Source organism: Drosophila biarmipes, chromosome 3L, assembly GCF_025231255.1.
Source record: "Drosophila biarmipes strain raj3 chromosome 3L, RU_DBia_V1.1, whole genome shotgun sequence".
NCBI classification, from domain to species: Eukaryota; Metazoa; Arthropoda; class Insecta; order Diptera; family Drosophilidae; genus Drosophila; species Drosophila biarmipes.
In genome coordinates, this window is record NC_066613.1 from 15,272,958 (window position 1) to 15,290,471 (window position 17,514).

A 17,514-nucleotide genomic window follows, 5' to 3' on the forward strand; every position below is an offset into this window, starting at 1 on the left:
TGTACTTGCAGAATATCGACTTTTAGTAAGTTTTTGCTCATTTTGCTGGCCAATTTGCCAACCAGTCGGGAGTCAAGTGCTCGTGCCAGGAAGTTTCTCGTCATTAGGCCAATTGAAAAGTTTTTTCTTGTGCGGAATTTTCCCTCCAATATGACCCAAATAATGAAGAGCCCCAGTCGCTTGTGTCGCTCGATTGGCTAGAACTTAGTGGAGGACTTTCCGGGGACACCACAAAAGACGGGCGGGACATGTCCTCCATTCACTCGATTTAATTAAATTATGATGAAAGTCAGCTGAAGTTGACAAGAAACTGGGCTGATCAACTTTGAAGTCAACCATAATGAAGTTGGGAGGAATTCTAATTGGGGCGACCCAAAATCGAGTTCTGTATAATGAACTATACATAATATATGGGTTTACTAGGTGGAAAGTGAAAAGAATTTATCAATAAAACTCAGGCATCTTGCTTCTTTTAAACCTCATTTACATTTCTTATGTTGGAAGTAAATTATTTTTTATATCCTTTGTAATGTTGAATAATTAATGAAGCAAATAAATCTTTTACTACACACAATAAACCTCTTGAGAGTTAACTACTGCTTTTTATTACCTCAAGTATGGTTTATTACAGTGTAGTAAAGCCGAAGATCAAAAGTGACCTTAAGTCTTGAGTGTTTAATGTCACATTGTATCTGTTTATTATTGAAATCCTTTGTAACTCCCAATCAAGTCAAGTTTCAATTATGTTCTTTGAGTCGCAAATCACAAATGTAAATGCAAAAATTCGGAACTCCCCTTCATCGTTGTCAAGTCTATTAAATTTCTATTATTATTGCCAAGTATTCCCATTCCTAAAGGCCATCTTCGCCGGTCCTTATCACCATTTCTATTTAATGTCAGGCCAGGACAATTATTAATTTTAATAAACCTCTCGAGCGTTTCCTGTCCTCCTCCTTTTCCTCCTTCCACCCCTCGAGCCCCCAGCTAATGATATAATTTTTCTTCAGTCAACTAATTGAATACATTTGAGAAAAAGGGGGCCAGTGGGTGTGGGAGGGGGCGTGGCAAGTTGGCTGAAACACATGGCAGTCTGCGCACAAAATGGCAACAAAGATTGTTAATAATGGCAAACAAGCGAAGCTACTGAAGTTTCCACTCTTGCCCTGCCACTCGAGCATTGACAGGCGTATTTTCCTGTACCTTGAGATGCCCACCCACTTATCCTGGCCCCTCTCCTCCCACTCCATTTTCCGTCCCCCTCCAAGAAGAAGTTAATTTGCAGCGACGGGCACGCAAAATCAAGAGGGAAAAGGGGGTTTCCCCTGGCAAATGGGGAAAAGCTTCTGCTTTTTTCGGGTGGACGGAAGGAGTTTGAGAGAACCTGGGAAAGGGGGCTGCGCGGTAGGGAGCCGGGGAAAACCAAGACGAAGACGAGCACACAAAACGACATTCCGCGGCAATCAAAGGGGGGTTGGCTGGGAGGAAAAGCAGGGTCGGAAAAGCGGGAGAACGCATTACAAATTCCATTACTTTGAGCAGCGAACATGACCTGATTTTTATGTATATGTATGCGTGTCGGTGTCTCCCGGCAAGTGCACATGTGTGCGTGCGTGAGTATCTGTGTGAGGGTGGTGAAGCTGCGGGAAAGAAATTAGGCAGGCCAAAAACAAAAAAAAAAACTGGAGAAAAGATATCACGAAGATGGCAACAGTCTGCTGGAGTTTCCACTGAAAATAAACTCGTCTATAAATATTTATCAAGGTAAAAGTATAACCAAAAAAACAAAATAAAGCACAAAATATAAAGTTAAACCCCAGTGAAGATTCCTAGAAAAAGGTATATGTAATATCATGCCTCATATCAAATCCTTGAATGATATTTTTTCAAGTTTCGGGTATATCTTAACTTATCTTCAACTCGACAAAATCTGTCATCGTGGTCAAACAAAATAACTGTATACATTTTCGGCTTAAATGTTAACTTTACGTACATTGATCTAAAAGAAGATTTTCTTTAAAATATTATATTTTCTTATAATTAATGAAAGTATTGTGGTTTTTATTCCTTTAACAACTTTGTTAGACAATTTTCCCTTGTGGTTCTTCTTATTTTACAGATATTGTAGTGCTCAGTCTTTTAATTTTACCTTTTTATAACATTTTTTTTTCAATGTATCATGCTTCTTGGTGTGCGTGCGTGCATATTTAAGCCACGTTCTGGCCAGAACCTCCAGACTCCCCCCTTCAGCTCCTCACGCCTTCTCCTGCCATCTTGGCCACTTGTCGAGTCACGTAGCAAAAAGTTTTAAGCATTGGCACTTGCGACGTGCAATGGTTTTCCCCGGCTCTTCCTCTTCATCCTAACCCCTAACCCCGCCCACCATCTAACACCCACCTCCCATCCCCCGGCAAGACAGCTTTAGCCCCTCATCTTTTCTTTCTTTTTTTTTTTTGCCATTTTTGGCTATCACAGGGCAATAAATTAACAGAAATGAATGGTGGATACGGGCTGGGGGCATCAGCAGAGTGGCCTACACACAACTCAATCTAGCCGCCTCCCTTTCCTTGGCTTTTTATGTGTGGCAAGTGAAGAGTGGGCCCAAAGGAAAAGGGGGAGGTGGATTCTGAGGAGGCCTTCTGGGCGGAGTGGTGCAAAGTGCAGTGGGTTATTGGCGCACTTTTATTACCAGAAAAATTGCTTGTCGCACGATTCTCTCACTTCTCATGCTTCATTTGGCCTGGCTTCCGTTCTCAGCTTTATATACACTTACAAAAATATCTGCTGCTTTGATATATAATTTGTAATAAATATTAATTTTTTACAAGAAACCCATTTTTTAACAAAATGTTTTTTACATTATTTTTAACTAAGACTACTCGGTTTTTTTTGTTTTTTTATTGTGTGAGCATACATCTTATGAAAAAAATTTTTAAATTGTTATACAAAAATTTGTTTACCCATACTCATTGGTTCCAAAGTTACCTAAAAATTTAATATATATGTGCTTGTTGTTGGAAGCAATCTTTGGTTTAATGAATTTTTTTCCTCTTATAAAACTTATTATCTAATTTTAAACAGTTTTAATTTAAAATCCTTTTTTCCCTGTAGCTCGCTTTCGCTTTACTCCTTTGCAGGACATTTTGCACAATGAAAGTGTCACAAGCTGGATGGGCGTGTAGCCCAGGGGCAGTTCTGGGTTGGCTGGTTCAAAGTGCACTTTATTCAATTAAAAAGTATCGAGGGGGCCAACGGGGAGCGCAGAGGGCCAAAAAGAGGAGGTCATGGAAGCCGTCCGACATGTAAAATGTTGTAAATGTTTGCCGAAGGCAAATTGTCCAACCAATTATGATTGCCAAGCCAGGAGAAAGCCGAATGGCTGGCCGAATGGATGGATGGATGAATGGACGGATGGATGGGTGGTGGTTTGAGGTTGAGCTGGATGTTGAAGGTTTTGCGGATTGTAGGTCGATTGTGCCAATGTTGAACCAGTGAACTGACACAGTTTTTGCAGCTTAAAGCAACGACGAGCGGAAGGCAGATGGGCTGAAACGGAATCTTTTGTGGGAAAAATGCTTAAATAAATAGGTAATGGGGCAAAGTAATATTTTAATACTGTTTTACGAACGTGAGAAAACAATGAGCAGAGGAAAATGGGAAAATATTAAAAAGATTAAGTGGGGAAGGACGAATATAAAGGGGTTTCGCCCTGCAACTTTGTATAATAAGAACATTTTTTTAATCATTCTTTTATTGTTATTGGCAAATGTAAAGTGGAATATTTAAAGCAGGGTGTAATATATCCATTTTTAATGACATTTTAATTGCCTTTGTAATTGCATTGTTAAAAATGTTTATCTATTATTAACGACTTCCGATACCTCCCACAAATCTCTCACCGAGTTGCTAAGCCTTTGATTTATTTTCCAACTTTCAACACCAGCTTCTAATTTTCACACCATACAAACGTCATATTTCGCAATTCACATGAGTCACACACAACAGACGTACATAAATAGAAGAGTGAACAAATCATGTGAACTATTATGGCAATTTGCAGTTATTAATCAAAAGGGCGTCCTCCGTCTCGTATTCATCAAATATGCAAAGGCACTGGAATCAGAATCAGCGTTGCAGCCAGCCGAAAGTGGCAGAGATTTACGACCTACTTCCATATGCATGACAGCTGCAAAACGCTGCCAAAGTGACTGACTAACTAACCAGAAACTCCAGAGCACCGAGCGCCGAGCACTGAGAACCCAGAAATTGCCAAAAGGAAGAAGGCACTGGTCTACATATGCAAATGTCTGCCCCACAACCCTTCGTTTCTGGCAGGTCCTTTGGCAGCTCCTTTGGCTGCCTTTGCCTGCAATTTGCATTACTCATTTGACACTTTGTCTATCAGGTGGAATCGCAGACAGCGAGCAACACCTGCGAGACCCAAAAATCCCTGAGATGAAAACGAAGACGAACGCTCCTTGCCGAAAGACGGTGATGAACGACAGCCTCGTCGGAGGCACAGAATGCAGTCCTTGAGTGCCAAGACAACATGCAACTTTTACACGGACAAAAATATTGCTTACTTAGTTATTGAAAGAACATTAGAGAACCATCTAACAGTAGAAAAGAGAATGATAATAAATCTTAAGAAATCAAACAAATAATCAAACACCTTTTTTATCAAGGAGTGTCAAAAAGTATACAACATTTTAATTTTTAATTGCGTAAGGTCTGTGAATGCAATCCGAAAGAATACATTTTTTATAGCATACTTTAAGATACTTTTGCAACTGATTTTGAAACGAAAGTGATTTCTGTGATTAGAATTGCCTTTTTATAAGTAAATTTATCTGAATGGAATGGGTAAAAATAGTTTTGATTCGCCAATTTCTTCAAGTGCATGAAAGAGATAGCTGCGAATCGTAAGGGAAGTTATACATATGCTTGATATAAATCTTGAGAGCAACTTTGCCTGTCATGCACAACATGAAACCACTAATTGATGTGAAGGCAGTCCCAGACTTGGGACTCCACTCTCAACACCCGAGATGGAAAAACCAAACCGAAGACGAACTAAGCCAAGACTGAAGGTTAGCTGCGGAAAGAAGCCTTCTGCAAGTCGTGTTGCATGACTGAAGTTTTGGGATGCCTTTTCATTATTAATCAACTGCGAAAATTTCACAGTTAGCAGTAGCAGTTGCAGCTTCAGTTACTCACCGTCATGCCAATACTAATTAGGGTTAAGTAATTCAATTTTTGTTCAGCAATAAAACGCTTTCCATGCTTTGCTGACAAACCATTGTCATTCACAAAGGAAATTCATTACAATGTGTATATGTTAATGGAACAGATTGCTGTTATGGCATTAATTAAAGGGATTAAATGGAATGATCAGAATTAATATTTCAAGTTTAATGAGCTGTAATGATGTCTTTCATTCCGTTTAGTTTTTATAGTCTGTTGATGGATTGCTAATATAATACAGTATTTATTAAAAACTCTTTCTATTTGTAATATCCATGCATGATATCCTCATACTAATATTTCCCCTTTCTTTTATTTTAGGTAAGTTTTCAATCCCTCTGCGGAACCAAACTACTTCTTCAACTGTCATAAATATATCATACTTTCTGGTAAGCCTTTCGAGTCCATTGTCAAGGACATTCAGAGACCAGAAACAGGAGACCAACGCGCCATAAAATAGTCGGTCATAGCCGCCATATAGACCAGTCAACAAACCCATTAGTCTGTCCCATTTATAACTCTCGAAAATGTCGTCTCTCGCTCCTTTTATGCCATTAAAAAAAAGGAGAAGGAAACTTTCATTATGACATTTTATTGTCCTGGTTGCCATTTGCGCCGCTCATTGTGGCTGATTCGCCGGCTGTTGTTGCCAGGAGACAATGACAATGATGATGGGCAGGCGAAGCCATCCAGAATCGGGATCTCCAGCATCCTCAGCAATGTCAGACGAGGCGGGAAAAGGCGAAAATTGAAAAGGGGATTCTGCCAGGACCTCAACAACAAGCGAATGGTGGCTGCTGGCGGTTCCTTCAGACCATGTCACCAAACACTGACAACTGAAAGTTGGTTTTAGTGGTTCCACAGAGGAAAATGATCTGGGAATGTATCATACGTTATTTTGTTTGTACATCCAATACTTTAAGACCATAGGTGATTTTATTATGATTTTTTGATACTATGTTTATTAAAACCTTTTCATTTTGGTGTTTTCTTTTTTTATACAAATTCATATCTTATATCATTTTTCTACCGTGTATTTGGCATCCGAATCCCTCCGCCTACATTCAACTTTCTATTCTCTTCTCTACGGCTTTCATTCGCCTGTTCTCTGTTTGTTTTGGTTTGCCGTTCTGCTGATGTCCTGACAATGGCGTTGATAATTATTATTAGTTTTATTATGTAACTTTAATGCTAGTTCGGGGACTCGTCTCGTCTAACGTGACCTTTGAGAGGAAGGAAGAAAAAAAACGGAGGGTCCAGCTCTCTTTTCTATTTGCTTAAAGTGTAATACAACACGAGGATTTTTAGCGAAAAGTCGTTCCTTTGCCAACTGAGATGAGAAAATGATTTTGTTTGCTAATTAGTGAGATTTGGCAAACCAAAAAAAAATAGTAGAGCAATACTAAATGAAAATGGTTTTTATAACACTTAAAGGTCATTGGGGGCTGCTAGATTTTTTGCCCAATAAATTGGGAAAACCCACAATATAATCTTTCACAAATAACTCTTTGTTAGCGTAATTAATATTATTTCACTCTTGAACAATCCTTACTCACTAAAAACTTTTTTTAATAAAAGGACTCACCATGATTCCTTTCAGACATTGTTAATTCATTGTAGACTTTTTCTTTTTTATTCTGGTTTTCTCCTATTAACTTTTTGTGCAGTCGAAAGCAAATTCAGCGATCCCACAAAACAAATCTTCTGCAGACGCAAAGGAAGTTGTGGAACTTCTCTTGTTTAAAGAAAATAAGGAAAACTTCTCAAGAATATTTCCGACTCTGCCTCGTCTCAATTTCTCCTGTTATGCCTTCAGCTTAATTAAATAAAATGCAATTTAAAACCGTTCATTGTGCAATAGCTGCCTTTTCTTGAAGGAACAAAGACCCCTTTCCACCTCACGTTCTCTGCGCCCCTTAACAACCTGAAAAACAACACCCATGACGTGGGGAAGGCGAACAAGAAGAAGAACTCGCCGTGTGGGCACCTATAAGGATGCAATGTTAACTGGAAGTTAGGGGGCAAAATGAGCGTAGGAAGTGCTTTTTCTTAACCTTTACTTTGAGTACTTTGAGAACTGTAAGGAATTTGCATTAGCTACTTTATAATATGTAAGTGAATATAACTTTCTTATAATAATATATTTTTAGGAAGGTAGATAGAATTTTTTTTGTATTTTAGAGACGCAGTATTTCGTCTAAAAATAAACTAAACGCTGTATAATAATATTTTATACAACATTTTAATTGTTTTAAAAAATAATGGTATTGTCTCGGAAAAGAAATGTACTAAAAAGTAGATGAAAGGTGTCGATTAAAATTATAAAACTTATTGAAATAGTAAAAAGTATATTTTCCAAATCATATATTTTTGAAGTAAATAACTTATTTTTTTCGTATACTGTAAAATGCTCTTTAATGGTTATACAGGGGTTAACATTTTCCTGGACCCTTGGCGAAAACAAGACGCTCACACATGAGCTGATTACAACGAGGGCTGCCAAATGCCACGCCCCCAGTCCGCCTGGCCTCTCCTCCCGCCGCCCACTTTTCCATGTCTGCGCCTTGCGTCTTAAGCAACTTGCGCGGTCGTTTAACTTTGTGCGGCGGCGATTAAATTTCCAAGTTCTTGGACTCCAACTCACAAGCCTCCCTGGTTTTCCCTCCCCTTTTTCCACCATCCCATTCCCCTCGAACAATTTTCCTGCTTCTTATCATGTGTTTACTATGCTGCGAAAAAAGTATAAGTGGGCATAAGTAGGCGAAGAATGCAGGAGCGAAGGCGAAGAAGAATTGCACTAAGCGCATTAATTGAATTGTAATTGCCGACGTTGTACCTCCGCTTTTCCACCACCCACTTTTCCGCTTTCCATCAAGCAGCTAGAGTGCTTTATTGTTGTTGTGTCACCGATTTGGGAGTTTGGAATTGGAAGCGGAATGAGAATCGCCAGCCGCCTGCCATTCAACTGGTTTACCAGCATACACAGTGTTTTCCAGCTGTGTCTCCCCCCTCTCCAACGACTTCCTCCCATTTTCCGACCCCGGGTTTTCCCCCCGAGCTGTGAGTTTTCCAAGCTGTGCGCCAGCAGTTACCAACAACAGCAGCAGCATGCCAAGCATTTGGCCAATGCAGTCGCTGATTTGTGACTTGCAGGGTAGCTGCATTTTTCGGGGGGTGGCATCAGTGAGAAGAGGGTATTTCACAGGAGAAATAAAAGATACATGTGCAGTCAGAGGTGTCACTAGTAATTTATTTATCAGGTGCAAATCTCGTCTTAAAATTGGATTGGCTACATTACCTCGTTTTTAGTTTCTTTGGTTTTCTTGTGAGAGCTACTTATATACCTTTCAAACTTTAAAAACAACATAGATAATATTTTAATCAGAAAACAATTGTTTTTTGAATAAAAAAATCCCTTTTCAATTATTAAAATATTGTCGTCAATTTTAAGTAATTTATAATTAATATTTTTTTATACAAAACACGATGGTTTATTTTTTCTGAATATAAAAAATATGTTATGTGGATAAGAAATCCAAAAGTTATATCAAGAACAATATATTCTTAAACCCATTTTTTGCCTCCTTGATATAGGGTATCTCTGATGGCCACATAAATCTCAATTTCAATTGTGCATTCCAAACACTTCTTGTTGTTCTTCTCGTTGGGTGAATTTTTGTTGTTCTCGCCGTTGTTGTTTTGGTTCGGCTCTGCAGTCTCAGTTGTCGGTTGTTTGGTTGTTTGGTTCGCTTTGTGAGTTGTGTGTTGGTTTACTTTGCTTTGGGTTTGTGTGGCATGCAACATTGGCCGGGCTGATGGCTGCCGTCCCTCCCCCTGTCCGCATAACACCCATAAGCCCCTGAAACCCCCTTGCAAACCCCCTTCTCCCCCTGTCACTCTCGTTTGACTGGCTTAAAGGACGCTGAAGGTGAACAACTGCAGCTGAAACCGGTTTGGCACTCTCCACGCTCCCCGGGTGAAGTAACTTTGGGCAGCAAAGGCAGGCAAACAAAATGTTTGCAGTTGCATTCACTGATTAGAACGTGTGGCAAGTTAAGCAGTTTTCCCCGCTTTTCCCCTGGCTTTCGCCCCGCCTTTCCTGCCTCGGACAGCTTACATAAATTCACGTCACTCATACGCCACGTGGGCTCAGTTCGGTATCGCACACACATAAAGTGTTGGGCAGTTGGCGTTGTCTTGTTCTCGCTTTTCCAACTGCCTGGGGTGTTTAAATCTGCAGGGAAAGAAAATGTAATATTTAGAATTAATGGAGTGTTTTCTATGCTATGTTAAAATTATATTACATAAATAGCCATAAAGTTTTAAAGATAGAATGTTTGATAATTAAGCAATTTTGGCGAATATTATTTCTGGCGTTTATTATATTTTCAGTAAGTAAACAAGCTCAGTATTGCTTATAAATACAAAAAATATTAATATTATATCAATTTTTATTTTTGAGATATTTTAGAAAGTTCTTTAATACTATAGCAGCTCTACACTTTCTTTCGGTGCACTTTTCTTTGCATATTTTTCCTTTTCTTTTTCTTGCAAATTTTCTCCAGCACTTTCCTTTGCTATATCAATTTTCCCATTTTGCTTCAATCAATTTATGACCTGCAACTCGCTCGACTGCCGCCATTTGCCACATTACTCACGTAGTTTTATTGGCCTTTGCAACGGCCACGCCCCCTTTAGGCTTGCCGCCCACCGCCCACTTGCCCACCGCTTAAGCCATTTAACCCTTTTGTGCATTGCGACGCGTTTTAATTTGCTCGCCGCCTGCCAGCAGGATTGCCATGGTTGCATGTCCTGTTTTTATTTCATTTTTCCACAGGTTCCTTTTTGTCCATTGTTCCTGGCCATTGGGATGAAATTCCCGGGTCTGCATGAAGGTAAACGAAGAATTTACTTACACGTACGTTGCTCATCTTGGGTCGGTTGCTTAATTAACTTCTGACAAACGAACTGCCTGCCAAATGAATTCAAGTGGCCTGGCCAAATTAAATCAATGGCTTTGCATTGATGACATCACCTCAGAGTTTGCTTTGTAATTAACCTGAAATAACTTAATTAAATCCGAGCCGAACATTTTCTAAAGGGGAGCTAATCAACCTGAAAACTCAAATAACATCAAAACTATGCGAACTCCCGCTGTTCGAAATCCCTTACCATCGTCCCCCCTCAACAGAAACTCAAGAAATGTTTGGGTTTTGTTCTCGCATATCCATTAATCAAAATAAAACGACAAGGCAAAGCAAACAGACACACAAGATATTCCGAGAAATTGCTGTTTTAAGAAAATTTATTTTAATGTTGTGCAGCAACTTCCAATTAAAACTAGAGAAATATGGGAATGTAGCATTTGAGGCTAATAAATTTCATAACTCGAGCAATACAGGCAGCCAAGTTTTGCTGTTGGCTGAGCTGGAAGACCGAACAAAAAGCCAAATAAATAAGTAACTGCAGCTCTGGACCGCCCAAAAAACCACCAAGAAACAAAAAAGATTTGTGAGCCACAAAAGTTGCATCTTCAATCGCAAAATAAACAGAATGCAAAATGGAAAATGTTTGAAGAGCAGGGAAAAAGGGGTTGGTAGATACTCGTAGTTAAAAGGAAGTTCATTTCCTTGCAAGGACTTTGACTCAACTCAACTCAACTCTCTGGCCAAAACTCTTTTGTCTAATTATGCAAATTTTAAAGTGAACTAAACTTTACTTTACACTAGTCGGCAAGACAAAGTTGCCCGTCAAATTAGTTTGGCCAAATTATGTTTGCAGATCTTTGCAGGCAATTAAATTATAGGGAACATTTTCCAACTAAAAATAAAATATCCCCCTCAAACTTTCTGTTTGCTTGTCTAATAACATTATACAACATTTGGGGTTTTAGATTTTCGCACCAAAAAGTGCGGCGAATATTTGTTACTTAATTAGTTTTTGGGCAATTTATATGGAAATGAATTTTATGGAAATTTCGGGGTGTGCCATTTTTAGTAATGGTATTTTACAGAGCATTATTAAATATTATTTGTTGTTTTTTCTGGAAATGTAAATAATATGGAAATTTTTTGTGCAATTTTAAGTAATGGTTTTTGACAGACCTCTGTAGAATAACATTCCTTCTTTTATTTAAAAAAGTTAATCTAAAAATTGTGAATTTTTTTGCAGAATGCTGCATTTGCTAGATTTTTATCTATAACAAATTAGCCAGCCATTGAAGCACTTGAGACATTCATCAAGCACTTCTCCCCCTCGATTTTTCATATATTTAATTCCACTCGAGAGTTGTGCCCTCAAATTAGCTTTGTGTGTAATGAAAACTATCTGTCGGATTGCGGGCAATTAAAGCACTTGAGACACTTGCCACTTTCCACGGCAGATGATTTCCGTTTTCCCCATTTTATTCCAATTCGATTCGCTGCACAGCTCGCACACATGTGTGTGCCGAGTTGAGGTTCTTCCTCCTATTTTTCCATCATCATCAGACGCGATTTTCCCTCGTCTCTGGCCTCCATTAAATGCTTGTGCGTGCTGTTTGTTTGCTTTAATTTTGTTTTCTTTTTGGGCATGGCTGTAAATTGGATCTCACTCTTCTCGCGGCGGAAAAAGAACCAAGCTGATGACTCAAAATGTTTATAGACCTTTTTAGTGGAACCGAGAACGTTTTGCATTTTATGCGATTTTGTCCGTTTGTTTTTGCTGCTTTTTGTTCTTCTTGCTTTTATTGCAATAAAAGTGCAGGGCAGAATTGAATGAAAGTGAGACCGGAAGTTTGTGCTTCGCTCATTGTTGATTGCCGGAATTTGTGGAGGGGCATTCTCGCCTATATGTATATGGGATATGGGATGGGAAGTCGGGGGCCTGGGGGCCTTTGAGGAGGGGCAGTTCACGGTCGATTGGTTTATTCAAGAGGGAAATGTTAGAGACGACTGTGCTGGCAAAGGAATCGAGGGCAGGAAACCCATGTGCGGAATATATGGCGTATTCGGAATGTTATGACATTATAAACCGACTTTGTCGAGTGGGATTTTTAATTGTCCCTCCGATTGGATTGCCTGGCTTTTAATGATCTTGAGGGTGTCGGAATTTTATGGGTTCCAGGGAGTGTGTGAAGTTTTGAACTATAATACAAAACACTTCATTTTTAATGGGCTTGAGTATATTAAATTACATTACGAAATAGTCACTGTCAAGGGGGCTTAAACCTATATTTATAAAGTAGAGCCCTGCATTAATCTATAAAACAAAGCGATAAGAATCTATAAAATGTAAGTGATGCTTTTAATTGATTTGAATAAAATGATTTTTTAATGATCTTGGGGGTGTTGAGATTTTTTGGGTTCCCTATAATATTTTTATAATATATAATGTTAATTAAAATAAATTTCTATAATTTTTGTTTCTTAGTTTTTACTGTTCTTTGGTGTATTTCTTTGCAAAGAAAAAAGAAACTTTGTCAAGGGGGTCAAAAAATACATTTATAGGGCATGGATTCCCATCCTTTATATAGAAAAAATATATTTTAAACCCTTATTTAATTGTATATTGATTTTCCCAACCATTCCGGTTCATATTCGTGTGCTTTTAATCCAATCCGATGCCTTTAATTGGTTTATATTTTCCCACACACATTTAAATCCGATTTAATGCCCTCCGCTGAAACTCTCCCCACAGGAAATTGTCAATTTCCTTCCCCATCTTCCGCAAAAGCCAAAACTAAACCACAACAAACACAAGCAAACATTATTTAGCATATTTATTTGGCTGACATAAACATGAATTATTATTGCGGTTTTTCCTTTTGCTTTTTTTTTGGGCAGGCAGAATGTCCGCTCAACTTTGTCCACAACTTTTTGGTCCTTAATCCATCTCATTAGCAAATATGCTCGTATATATGTATATTGAGGGGGGAAAATAAAGTGGAAAGCGTACGTGTGGGAAATTGCAGCTCATCTCGTAGTCCACAAAATCCTGTGGAAAGGGAGGATTACTCGGGAGGTAATTGCATTTGGGCTGTGGCCCAATTTCTCAGTTATTTGTAGTTATTTAAGTTTATTGATTTTATGGACCCACATACCCATAAAATGGGGACACAAGGAGAGGGCGAATTTGGGGCAAACATTTTGCAAATGTTTTCATTAGCCCAACTTTGATTACATGCTAAGCTACCCCGAACAAACTTTTAGCAGCATTTATTATTTAAATGATTTTATGGGCTCCACATGTGATGTGGGGGGCATTTTGGGTCCAGGATTGATGGTTAGTCACTTCAAAAGTCAATTAAGTTGGCCGGTCCGTTTGCCCCGCCCCCTGGAACACACGCCCCCGATCCCGAATTGATTGGCCAGTTGGCTGGTTTATCGAAGGAGTTTATTTTCCTTGTGCCCCTAATCCGTTTCGAGTTCAAACAAAATTCATTTCGAATTCTGAAAGTTTGTGCAGCATGACAGGAAATGGTGGAAGGGCACGTCGTTTTCCATTAAATTTACCTACGCACAGTAAGAAATAAAATGTCAACTGAAACAACAAGGGGAAGAAGATTTACTTTTCGTTGGGTTACGCCAGATGAAAAGTGGGAAAAAAGCAAGAAAAGCTTCCTGAGAACATGCCTGTGCACTGGAAAAAAACATAGAACAGAATAGAAAATTATTATTCTTAGAAATCTATAAAATATATTATAATACTTCTTGTTATATGTGCTTAGTCAAGAGTTCATTAAACTTTTCATTACAAAATTTATTAAAAATAAAAAGAAAAGAATTATTTACTAATATCTGACGAATGCTAAAAATAAATATATTTCAATGTGAAAGATATAATATCTTTTATTTTATGTGTTTGCTGCCTTTACTCAGTCATAAGTTTTTTTTTAAATATTTTTTAACATAATAAATTACAATGACATATAATTTAATATTTAGTATCAGTGAAATACCAAAAAATAAAATATTTATTTACTATCCTGACTTATTCAGTTCCCTAAATATTCGTATGCCATTTTCTCAAGAACCCCCATATCCACTGTTGATTTCCTCAGTGCTGGGAAAACTTTCCGCCTTCCCAGCTCAGGGCATATACGATAAAAGCAGAATAAACTGGTAACTGGCAGCAGGAGTCGGTTAACACGGCGTATGCGTAACTTCTAAGGACCCGCGCCGAAGGACCCTCACGTGCCGTTGCAACAGTGGAGATAATAAGCAAAAGTTAAAACCATTTCGCACGCAATTTTTAGCCTACTGTTGTTTGCCCAGCCGGTGGTGACTGTTGCTCCGCCCTGCTTGCTCCTGGTCACCTGGGGAAAAGTCACCTGGGGTGGGGGCAGGAGTAGGCCATTTTCCTGGCGGGAAATCGAGGAGGACTTCTCGGGCGGGGGAGTGCGTGTCTCGCCGGCCTAAACAAATGCAACACTTTCGGGGCCCAAACGACAAGCGGAGAAGAACACCATGACTACAAAATTTATTTTTCCTCGCATGGCAGCCGCAAAAGTTTTTCCAGGTGCGGTTTTTGCGGTACGGTTTTTCAGGCCTCAGGGCGATCCAAATGCAAATTAGCCCGGTTTCGGGTAATTGAAATGGACGGCGGGGGTGCAGAGGGGGCAGGTCCTGCGTGAAAAGCCAGCTCGGTGGAAATGATTGATATTTTTTGCGGCAAACTCGTGATAAGGGTTCCCGAGCGTTGAGGGTGTGGAAAACGGCTAGCCGCTAGGCTTTGACATGTTTACATGACTTTCGATGTGTTCGGGGGGGAAAAAGTATTGCGAAATGAAAAATGGTGAAAGATATGGGGTCCCGAAAGGGGAAACTTATCTAAATAAATTTTATTTCTATTATAAAAGAGGTCTAGACAGATGGAAAAAGAACATAAATAATAATAATAAATTTTTAATAAATAACTTTTAAATATAATTTTATTTTTATTATAAAGTGGTTTAAAAAAGCAAATTATATTTGGAAATAGAATTATGAAGAAAAGAAAAATGCCATGGTCAAGAAAAAAAATAAAAATACCTTAAAGAGCTCTTTATAATCATTAGATTATACTGTTTAACCATCAACTTTATGTAATCTATGGTTCTCAAATAAAACATAAATATTATGCCAACCCAATAAACCCACATTATAACAACCTAACCTATCCCTAAGTGGATGATATGGTTGTATCCTTTTTTGGAAAGGCTATGTTGCAGCAGTTGTTACCTTTTTTATTGCCAACAAAGCTCAACAAACCGAGGGCTAAACATAATCAAACGAATTTTTTTTGGCAACTCGAGCTTCTGGCCTGGCTTGTGTTGTTCCAAAAATCCACTCGCTGGGGAAATGCCCAGAGAAAGGGAGAAAACCGGGGGTGAGGCAGAGAGAGAGAACGCCTCTCTTTTGGGGAGCCCTCTGATATTCGCAGGCTTTTAATAACTGAACAAGCCGCTCATTAATAATTTAAAATAGAGCACCAAAATATGCGATGCCCCATGTGTGGTGCCCTTCCTTTCTCAACCCCCTCAAACTCTCTTTCTCTCTTCGTTTGTAGAGTGGTGAAAACGTTGTGGAAGCTAAGTTGTTTGAGAGAGTTTTAGACTCTCATTTGTTTGTTGCGTGGCCACATTCCTTCATTGGACACCCGTTCTCCTCTGTTTCTCTGTTGTGGATGCCTTTGCACTTGTCCCACTCGCCCCCTCTCTTTCTCTGGCCATAGCCCCCTCTCCCTCGGCCCGGCTAGCCCCGTCTCCCTCTCTCTTGGCCGATGATTCATGCTTTTTGGCCACTGCTGCATTAAACAATGGGCTGCTTCTTAAATTATTTATTTTCGCCAACACTTCCTCGTAGCAGCTACATCAGCATTTCCCTCTCTTTCTTATCTGTACTTCCCTTCTTTTATTTTCTTCGCTTCTGTTTTGTTTTCATTATTTTATTTTGTTTACTTTTTGGTTTTGCTTTGCTGTGCTTTGTTTCGACTGCTAAATGGGCGGAATTGGGCAACATACCAGATTTTTATAATGTTTTGAGGACCGAAGAAACTAAACAAACCACTTTTTAAAAGCACTTAAAATCGAACATTTTATTTTTAAGCTATTTTATGATTTTTTAATCAATAAAAGTAATTATTTTAAGATTTCCTTTCATTTTTGTGAGTCGGAACAAGGTTTTGTTTTTGATGTCTAATCAAACAAAAATGGTATTTTAAGTTAATTCATAGCATTTAGGTTTCTATTAAATACGAACATTTATCTATCATATATTTTTTAAGTTTTACTATTTTTTCAGTGCATCTACGGCTTCGATTCTTAGTTCTCTGTATTCGTTTGTGACGTAAGCCGAGCGGAGCGAATTAAACCGGAACGCAAAGCTCGTCTTCAGCTGTTCAAACTTTGCCGGCTGCGCTTTTCTTTTATTTTCCTCTTTTTGGCTGAATGAATTTTCATAGTAGCAGAAATCAGCGTGGAAAACTCACCACGGCGTCGTCGCCGGCGTCGCTGGCACTGCAGTTGCTGCTGTCGCCGCGATAGTGCTGTTGTTGCTGCCGTGTTGCAGCGATGTTGCTGCTGGCACTGCAATGTTGCTGCCGTGCTGCTACGATGTTGCTGCCGTGCTGCCTCGTGCTGCTGCCGCAGCGTTGGTGCTGCTGTCGTGCCTTTCAGTTTACAGTCGAACGTTCGCCGCGGCTGACGTTTCGCTCTCGCTCGCTCCCTCTGTCCCCGTCTCTTTCGCGCGCCGTCTACCGCTCTCTGTCGCTCGCCGCCAGTGGCTGTCAAACTGCGAATATTGTACGTCACACTGCTGCTGGCTGAATTTGAATTTTTGTCGCAGCCTCATAAATCACAGCTTAAATAACAAACAGGCGAGAGCAACAATAGAACGGGGCGCAATAAATATAATAATCATATTTAATAATTCGTGCACCCTTATTGTTGTTGCTGCCGCCGTGTGTGTGTTGCAGCTTATTCATTTGTTTGCCTCGTGTGTGTGCTTTGTGTTTGTTTATTTGAATTGTTTGCTATTTGAGCAGCCGGAGCCGCGAAGTGCTCACCCCGACCAAATACGATCTCTAGTTTCAATTAGAAGTCCGAGTTCGCCCCCTTAACCCCCTGTAGGCGCCCCGCGCCGCCCTGCCTAACCCCTTGAGACCACACAGCACCCCCGCAGTTATTTGAATTCCGCTTATTTGCGAGGCTTTGCACGGGTTGAAGTGCGTTCAGCTGCGAAAAGGAAACCAAAACTGAAGGTTATTTTCAAGCCGGAGCAGTTTATTATTATTGCTATCTTCGGGTTTTTTTTT

The 17,514-nt window shown here is 39.4% G+C and overlaps 1 protein-coding gene across 5 annotated transcripts in view; it reads left to right on the forward strand.

Annotated features, from left to right (window-relative positions):
* Positions 1 to 17,514, forward strand: part of LOC108034893 (cyclin-dependent kinase 14) — a 99,105-nt gene that overhangs the window by 15,875 nt on the left and 65,716 nt on the right. Inside the window, exon 1 of one of the 5 annotated variants that reach the window (XM_044094883.2) lies at positions 16,883 to 17,002. The exons of 3 other annotated variants lie outside the window; for them this stretch is intronic. The gene's annotated coding sequence lies outside the window, so the exon portion shown is untranslated. Of the gene's footprint in view, positions 1 to 16,882; positions 17,003 to 17,514 lie in introns of those variants that run through there. One more of the 5 variants, XM_044094884.2, reaches the window with a different exon arrangement.